The sequence below is a fragment of the Sinocyclocheilus grahami genome, unplaced genomic scaffold (assembly GCF_001515645.1).
Source record: "Sinocyclocheilus grahami isolate Dianchi unplaced genomic scaffold, SAMN03320097.WGS_v1.1 scaffold659.1, whole genome shotgun sequence".
Classification (NCBI taxonomy): domain Eukaryota; kingdom Metazoa; phylum Chordata; class Actinopteri; order Cypriniformes; family Cyprinidae; genus Sinocyclocheilus; species Sinocyclocheilus grahami.
The window spans coordinates 344,020-353,708 of NW_015505838.1; the positions used below are offsets into that span (position 1 = coordinate 344,020).

General features: G+C 44.4%; 1 protein-coding gene across 1 annotated transcript in view; it reads right to left on the bottom strand.

The window, feature by feature from the left end:
• LOC107558773 (neuronal membrane glycoprotein M6-a-like) overlaps positions 1 to 9,689 on the bottom strand; it is a 77,345-nt gene that overhangs the window by 21,000 nt on the left and 46,656 nt on the right. The gene's annotated exons all lie outside the window — the stretch shown is intronic.

Consider the following 9,689-nt stretch of genomic DNA (forward strand, 5'->3'; position numbering starts at 1 on the left):
ATATATATATATATTACAATATAAAACAGGTATTTTAAATTGTATTAACTAAATTTCACAGTTACTTTTAAAATCAATATAAAATGTATAGGTCACACTTTACAATAAGGTTTCATTAGTTAATGTTAGTTAATATATTAACTAACAGGAACAAACCAAGAACAATACATTTATTACAGTATTTATTAATCTTTGTTAATGTTAGTTAATGAAAATACAGTTGTTCATTCTTAGTTCATGTTAACTAAAGTAGTTAACTAATGTTAACTAATGAACCTTATTGTAAAGTGTTACCAATGTATATTTATTTACCTCAATAGCACTGCAAAAGCATAATTCCTTGAGGGTTATAAACAGCAAGGTTTATGTAAATAAAACACATGAAAATGCTGAATTAATGTGCCGTAAGTCCATTACCTAATTCAGAGTGGTAACAGTTTTACTGAGTGAAAGTGCAAAGCAATTTCTATTTGCACAGTCCAAGAGAACATCCATTCCCACATATGTCACAGGGGAGGACGTTTACTGTGACTCTAACCAATCATAACTGCCGCAGCTGAGAGATTCATGGACACAATTCAACAGCACGCAAACAATATTGATTGCAAAATTGCAAGCAAAGAATGGCACCAGTGGCGGCTATTCTGCAGCATGGAGCAGCAATGATTTATGGGTTATCATAATCAAAGCCCACCAGTACAGGAAAACATAAAGAGCAGGTCTTCAGAGGATGTTCACTATCATGTATACCTTAGAAGAAAAATAAAAGAGTCCTTATTGTGGAACTCAGTCAGTCAAGCAGGCTAAATGTTCACAGCACAACCTCTTAAGCCCTGCAGCAAAGACTTAATACAGACGATACAGCTGAAGTTGAACGCTCACGGTTCTTGAGCTTACATCCCATCTTCCCATTGAGCTGAGTTGCTATTGGTGCAGTGGCATTGTATCTGCTTTCTCCTCACTCCTTGTAGCTGCGCCCCAGAACCAGCTGTTTACAGGTGTGTGGATAATGTGCATTTTGCAGCACTGACCCAGTGTAACGAAGCGTCACTCGAAGTGGGATCCATAAGCAGGCTTTATTACAATCGTGGTCAAACAGGCAATGGTCAAATACCAGCAAACAAAGTGACGGGGGGTAAACACAATCGTTGTCAGTAAACAGGCTAGAAGTCGGGGCAGGTGGCAATGAATCACAACTCAGAGACAAGACGGATAATCCAGAAGGCAGGTAGCAGAGTATCATAAATGAGGTACAGACAGGGTCACAACAAGCAGGCAAAACAGAGAAAAATGCTCAGAAATGTAAACCACAGTAAAACAAGACTTTGCAATGAGCTGGAAGGAACAAACGGTTTATATAGGCCAGCTGATGGGCTACAGCTGGGCTAGGTGATCAGTGCCAGATACGGGGCTGATGGGAAATGTAGTGTGAGAGTGTAAGAGTCAATATTCGGGAGAGGGAGCCCTCTGATGGTCGGAAGAGGGAATCACGGAGTTCGCCTCTGTGACACCCAGCTGTTATAGGGAAAACAGACTTACACCTTCATTACACCTTGAGAAGAGCCTGCAGCACTGAAATGCTCTGGAGAGCAGGCGACTGTTACTGCATCAAAACACGCATTATGTAAGCCTGACTGATTTTTAGTAATGCACAGATTAAAAAATTATAGCAATATGTATTTATTAAACACACAGTGCATTAGTAAAGTGTACTGGAATTTCAGTCAGTGCTCAAACATTTCATATGCGTCGATCCTTCTTGTTTTGTTTTCTATTCAAACATGAGTTTAATAAGAAAAACAATTAAAATAAAAATGATAGAATAAATAAATCAAAATGTTTAAATGTCGGAAAATTTTAAGAAGATTATAAAGTCTGCAGTCTGAGCATGGGTCAGTAAGATTGTATTTATTTATTCATTTATTGAAAGGAATTAATACTTCTATTCTGTAAGGATACTTTAAACTGATGAAAAGTGGCATTAAAGATATTTATAATCTTGCAAATTATTTCGATTTCAAATAAATGCTGTCTTTTTCTTTCTATTCATTAAATATTCTTTAAAAATGTCAGTTTCCAAAAAATTATTAAGCAGCACAACTCTTTTCAAGATTGATAATAATAAGAAATACTTCTTGAGCAGCAATTTCTGAAGGATCATGTGAGATTGAAGATCAATACAATATCAATGTAACCGTTTCCTCTTCAGGAACTCGAGCTGCGTCGGAAAACGCTTTGGGAACGCCTTCTGTGAAATCACTCCAATAGCTGGGCGAGACGTCACGGGCGGGTGACATCATGTCCAGGAAGCTATAAAAGCATGTGCGCCGGAGCCAGCGTCAGCTTTTTGTCATTCAGCAAGTGCTCTGTGTGTGTGTCAGTCTGATATCCATGAGTCTTATTTAGTGTTGTCTGTCACGAAATCACAAGACAAAACCAAACACCAAAGGGCTAGGGCAGGCAGCATTCAGGCTGTGTGTTCCTCCCTGCTCACGTTACTTTACGGGTGGGGATACACACAGTTTGTTTGTTGTCTGCTTGGGAGCAAAGCACAGTTGTTACTGCCTCACTTCGCTCTCAGAGGGCTCTCTTTGAGGAGGGAGCTTTCACTAGCGTTCCTCGCTGTGCCGGCCCCGCTTTCGCCAAGGCGGAGCGGCAGCTGTGCTCGTGGGTTTTGCATATAAGTGGCACCCGCTTTCGGGGTTTTGGAAGCCCGCGCTGCAGTCCTTCTTCCCGGGGAGAGGGCGCGACGCTCCGCCTGTCTTTCTCCGAGGAGATTGATACGGAGGGCGTCAAAGAGCTCGCCAGTTGCACAAGCATCAGTTACACAAGCAATATTATGCCTGATATTATAATAAGCAGCATTAATAGGGAGCGGAGCTCGCGCAGTCGGCTCTCGGGGGGCGGATTGTGCTTTTACCTCTGTTAAGTGCTCCGCTCTCGCCGGGCACGCTCCGAGGAGTGTGTCCATGCCTGTGATCTTGCGATTGCGGTCCCGCTGCTGCTGAGGCATGGCGGTGACTGAGATCACGGGGATCGCACATGATCTGGCGGATGGGTTGGAGATGGCTCGTCCTATCTCCATTCGTGTTCCCTAGATCTAGAGCTGAGGTTCTTCCCCCTCTGAGCGAGAGCTTGCTGCTGCGGCCATATTTTCTCTGAGGAGATTGATGTTGTTTGTGTGACTGAGCGGCACGTGCGCTGCCGAGGCAACTCTTATATTACTTAATTCATTTTTTTATGTGAATCTTTCTCACCAGATCGTATTTACTCCTCTGGTTGTTTGACTGCAAGTTTTTATTTGACTATGAAAAGTTAGATATACAGGGGCTCTTGGGATAAAAATGTCTCGAGTGAGAGCATGCGTTTATCTCTCTTCCTCTGAGGAGGTTGAGGCGGTCAGCAGGGGCTGCTGGGTGGGAGCAGTACCAACCTAGCGTGTTCCAGCCCCTCATTCTGGGGGCCTCACTTCTCGTACTCCGCAGAGTCTAGAGTCAGAGTGTCGCTCCCAGGCCGAAGGCTTCTAGCAGAAGGCGGGTCTGCGGACCGTCATTCTCGCTGGATAGTCTTCGTCGTAAACGTCCTGATGCCTAAGGCCTAGGACTTAAAGTTTGAGGGCCAGCTCCCTCTGGGGAAGAGCGGTGTACACCGCATTACACGGTGTCCGTCTCTCCTCAGTGCCCTCAGGAGGTTGGTCTGCCAACCCTGCCGGTGTTCCAGGGTGCAGCAGTCTCCGGCGAGCGCTTCTCTATGGAGGTCTCTAGAGCAGCTTGTACGGCCATCCCCTACTGGTCCGCTGCTTCAGGGCATCGAGCTAGCTGCTCTAGGCGCACCAGAGGCCAGTCTCACGAGACTGATTCCCTTAGGAGGTCACCTGGCGGTGTGGGAGGCCTGCCAAGTGTGCTTCATTGGGTCCTGCCCCGAGCAGGCTCTGGTCTAGTCTTCCTAGCAGACGACGTGGGTCTGAGGGCCGTCGTTATCAATAGGAGACTTCAGCTATGAGAGTCCTGATGCTGTGGCTCAGGACCTCGGAGGGCAGGCCCCTCTGGGGAAGAGAGGTTCACAGCATTACACGGGGTCCCCGTCTCCCCCCAGTGCCCTTGGGAGATCGTTCTGCCAACCCTGCTGGTGTTCCAGGGCGCAGCGGTCTCCAGCGAGCGTTTCTTTCAGTTACCGCCCGGCAACGTAGCGGCACTGAGAGGCTCGCGGTCTCTGCAGAGGCCCCCAGAGCAGCTAGTTCGGCCGTCCCCTGCTGCCGCTTCAGGGCACCGAACTAGCTGTTCTGGGCACACCAGAGATCAGTCTCGAGAGACTGATTCCCTTAGTAGATTATTTAGCAGCGTGGAAGCTCCTGCCAAATGTGTCTCAATGGGTCCTGCGTACTGTAGAAAGAGGCTACAGAATCCAGTTCAGTTCTCGTCCGCCTCGATTCAACGGGGTCACCCCCACTCTAGTGGGTCCAGATCAGGCTCTGGTATTAGAACAGGAAGTAGTTACTCTCTTAAGGAAGGAGGCCATCAAGGTGGTCCCTCCGCTCGAGACAGATTCCGGGTTCTACAGCCGGTACTTCATTGTTCCGAAGAAGGATGGGGGGGTTGCGTCATATTTTAGACCTGCGCCTATTGAACCGCTCAGTCATGCGACTGAAGTTCAGCAAGCTCGCACTCAAACAGGTCATATCTCAGACCAAGTCCGAGGACTCGTGTGTCACAATCTATCTAAAATATGCACATATCTCCATCCTTCCTCATCATAGGAAGTTCCTGAGGTTTGCTTTTGGGGGCAAAAGCCTACCAATACCAGTTTCTTCCTTTGGCCTTGCACTCTCACCCCACACTTTCACGACTCAACCACATCGACGATTGGTTGATCTTAGCTCAGTCAGAGCGGATGGCGGTTCGACATCGAGATGTCATTCTCGCTCACACGAAAGAGCTGGGGTTAAGACTTAACGCCAAGAAAATTGTGCTTTCTCCAGTACAGGGAACAACTTATCTGGGCGTGGTCTGGGATTCAACCAAGATGCAGGCACGTATGTCTCCTGCTCGGATCGAGTCGATCCTCACCTTAGTCGCGAGAGTAAGAGAAGGCCGGTCACTCACTGTCAAGCAGTTCCAGACTGCTGGGTCTGATGGCAGATGCGTCCAACGTGATAACTCTTGGCCTGTTGTACATGCGACCTCTACAGTAGTGGCACAAGACCAAGGGGTTCTCCCCAAGGGGAAACCCTCTTTGTATGCTCAAGGTCACGCAGAGGTGCCTACATGCCTTAGACATGTGGAGGAAACCTTGGTTCTTGTCTCAGGGACTGGTGCTTGGAGCTCCTTGTCGCTGCGTATGCTAGCGACGGATGCGTCCCTCACCGGTTGGGGTGTGGTCATGAGTGGCCACCCTGCCCACGGTCTGTGGAGTGGTCGCCATCTGACGTGACATATCAGTTGTCTGGAGATGCTGGCCATGTTTCGAGCTCTGAAACACTTTATCCCAGACCTAAGAGGTCACCATGTGTTGGTGCGCACCGACAAGACAGCGGTGGTCTCTTACATCAACCACCAGGGAGGTCTGCGTTTGCGCCCCTTGTACAAGCTGGCACACCAGATCCTTGTGTGGTCCCAGGGCAAACTCCTCTCGCTGAGAGCAGTTCACATTCCTAGGAACATATCTCAACATATTCCATATCTCAATATGGGAGCAGACATCCTGTCGAGGCAGGGGCCAAGGCCCGGGGAATGGATGCTTCACCCTGAGGTGGTGAAGCAGATATGGAGAGTGTTTGGCCAGGCTCAGGTGGACCTGTTGCGACTTATATGATATCGCACTGTCCCCTCTGGTTCTCTCTGACTCATCCAGCTCCACTGGGGCTGGATGCCATGGTACAGACGTGGCTGAGGCTTCGTCTGTACACCTTTCCTCCGATTTTTCTGCTCCCGGGAGATCTGGAGAGAGTGCGCCGGGTCGGGGCCCGTCTGTTGTTAGTATCCTCGTTCTGGCCGGGCCGAGTTGTTTCTCTGGCCTGATTTCTCTCCTCGACAGCGCTCTATGGGAGATTCCCTTCAGGAGAGATCTCCTCTCACAGGTGGAGGGCGCGCCCCCGTCCGGAGCTGTGGAAGCTGTGGGTGTGGCCTTCCGGTCTCTCAACTGAGGTTGAGACCATCCTCCATCCAGAGCTCCCTCTATGAGGAAACTGTATTTCTGCGGAGACCGCCAGCCCGACCCAGCTAACTGCCCATTTGGTACAGTTCTGGAGTTCCTGCAGGCCTGTTTATCCGCAGGGTTTACCCACTCCACCCCAGAGGTCTTCGTGGCCTACCACGCCCCTCTCGGTGGCCATTCAGTGGGAAGACATCCTTTTCTTACACGTTTCCTCTGCGGTGCACTGAGGCCGAGGCCTCCGGCCAGAGAAGCTTATGCTAAGTGGTGGATCAGGATGCTATTCCATAGCCTCAAGTCCTCTGATCTCCCCTCTCCTTTGGGGGTCAAGGCTCACTCCTCCAGAAGTTGGCCTTCGGGACGGCGGGCCCCGCCTACTTTAGCCACTCATGGCTCCCCTTTCTCTCGCCTTAGTTGTGTTCTTCCACACTAGGCAGGGATTTGCAAGTCTGTCGACGTGGGCATTCTCGTTCCCAAAGCGTTTTCCGACGCAGCACGAGTTCCTGAAGAGGAACGTCTCAGGTTACGTATGTAACCATGGTTCCTCGAGGGAACGAGACGCTGCATCTCGGGTGCCATACTTCCGGCATCCCTGCTGGCACTTGCTTCATTCCTGAAGCTGACGCCGGCTCCGCCGCACATGCTTTTATAGCTTCCTGGCCATGACGTCACCCGCCCGTGACGTCTCGCCCAGCTATACGTAACCTGAGACGTTTTACTGTACAGCCTTGGTGAGCATAAAATACTTCTTTCAAAAACATAAAAAAAAAAATTTGAAGGATAGTGTACCTGTAATTTAATAGATTTTATAAAAAAATAAAATCTATTAAATTTTAAATAGATAAAATGTATCTATTTATAAATATATTATTATTTGGTCAATTTTGGTATTTTAGAAACCAGGAAAAACAATAGATTGTACTTTTCTGGATAAATATAGTATTGTAGCCATATTTATGCAATCCACAAAAATACAGATTCAGTTCGTCCTATAGTAATTTACATGAAGCCATCAGCATCACTGATACAGTGCCACATTTTTTCTGTGTAGAGTCAGCAGAAAAGTCTATATGTCATTAAGGTCTTCAGAGTTTTTGCTATTTCTTGGATCTCTATTTCCAAGTTTGAATGCACCTAATTTCAGGCAGATTGACTGTGATATTTGGGAGTGGAGAGAGTGACACATTACTTATTTATCATGCCAATAAACAGCACCAAACTGCCATCCCTGTGGTGTGCTTAAGATGCAGTCAGTCTTGGGATCGCTGAAACAGATTAATGAGGGAGCCAAAGTCTGTTCTTTGATCTCAGTGGGAAGAGACATGAGATCAATACTCAGATTGTCAGTGGAAAAGACAAGCCTAAATCTGTCTCATCAAATGCATCCCTCTCAACCCATATGTACCGGCAAGAAATCTATAATATTGACACAGGTAGGAATATTATTGCATGTTGATTCAAGCTTCAAAAACAATAGCTCAAAAAAGGCTAAAACCATCTCTCTGTTCTTGGGTCACAAACAGTTTGAAAGTCTTATAATCAAAAATGACTTGAGTCAATAATGCCTCAGTGTGGATGTGTTTCTTTTACTGTTATTTCACATTCAAAAACGGTGGAGAGTGTTTTTATCATTATAGATGCTCTCAGGAGGAATGTCTGACAGCTATTGTCTGCAATTGAAGGTGCTTTCAGTTATAAGAATGAAACGGTATGTTTGGGGTAAATCAGATACTGCTCAAAGTCCTCCTCAGTTCCAATAATAATTCTGGTAACACTTTAGCAGGCTATAGGGACCGATTCTCACTATTAACTAGTTGCTTATTAGCATACCTATTATTAACATATTGGCTGTTTATTAGTACTTACAAAGCACATATTCTGCATGACCATATTCTACATCCCTAATCCTAACCAATACCTAAATTTAACAACAACTATTAATAAGCAGCAAATTAGGAGTTTATTGAGGCAAAAGTCATAGTTATAATAGATCAGAAAACAGGGTTGCAAGTTGCAACAATAGTAGACTTGTTGGGAAAATAGGCCTGTATTATTGTAAGATTAATTTGTGTCTTACATTTTCTCACTAGTTAAATAAAAGTTAATCATGTAAATGTAATCAAGTAAAATGTTAGCATAAATTACCCTGATAAGTTAAAAAAGACAGTATTGGTAAATGTTAACTACATTTTAGCCATAATGTGACAAAAAAAAGGTCATTATGTAACACCACTGACAGAAAAAAAAAATTACATCACAAATAATAAATGAAGCACTATAACAGACCTTGTAGAATTGGCAGGCACTTTCACAGGAACACTAATGGAGGAAGACTATATTGACTATATTAAGGTTGAGAGAGGTAGTGAGCATTTTATAGTAGGCATGAAGAAGCATATCTCTCTCATAGATGAAGTGCTTCCTGCTTGATAGTATATCAGCAATACTGTCTGCCTGCTTGTCCACCTCGTCCAGGAGATCAGAATCAAAAACCATTAAAATGGTAATCTCCTTTCTTTCCTTATACAGACTTTCTTCTGTTTAGTCCAACAGTTATTATAGTTATTCAATTTGTAATAATAATAGTATAAAAATTGCATGATTGTTTTCTCATAAATATATATTTATTTATAAATCATCTTAACTCATTCCATGTCTGTACAACAAAAAAAAAAACATTTGTGGGGTTTCAGTTGCTTTAAAACTATTGTATCTAAATCTGATTTAATATTTAAAATGGGGTACTATAATTGTACTATAAATGAAATGTAATATCCAAACATTTAATTTGAAAATACAAACAGATTAAATTCCTTTCAAATGGAATGAAACTGTAGAGCAGCCCAAACCTTAAAAGTACATTAGAAAGGCCATCAAAGCTGATGAGGAAAAATGATGTAACCCAAAAATAGACAACACACTTCCAAAATGACTTATTTCAACATTGTGCAGCACTGCTGGAGCAATGTAGGTTTACAACTGGTACACCTGTCTCATGTCCAGTGTCTCTAATCCACTGTCAGAGGAGTGAATGTGCCACATCTATCAGGATAGCAACAGGGCAGATGTGAAAGAGTATTGAGAGTCGCTTCTCTCTACGTTTTACATGGTCATATTGGATTTGGGAAAGCATCTTGTACCTTGTGCCAACGTTCCAAATGGAGAAAAGTCATCTTGAAATTCTTATGTGGGAAATTGAAATTAAACACACCAAAGGCTTCTGAGGAGAAATCACATATTTGCCCCATTGTTATTCATTGGAAAACAACACTGTACTATAATAAAAGTTTTTAAGTTGAAGTAGCTGGAATTAAGTACCCCAATATCACCTGAAATATGCTGCTTGCATAAGTATTCTACAGTGGTCGAGAAGTGTAAAACAAATCACAATTTTGAAAACAAAATAAAATTACAAACGCAAATGCAAGTCTAAAAAACTAAATAACAATTCAGAAAACACAACAACAATTCAGAAAACATTATAACAAGTCAGAAAACACAATGACAAATTCGAAAACAAAATAACAATTCAGAAAACA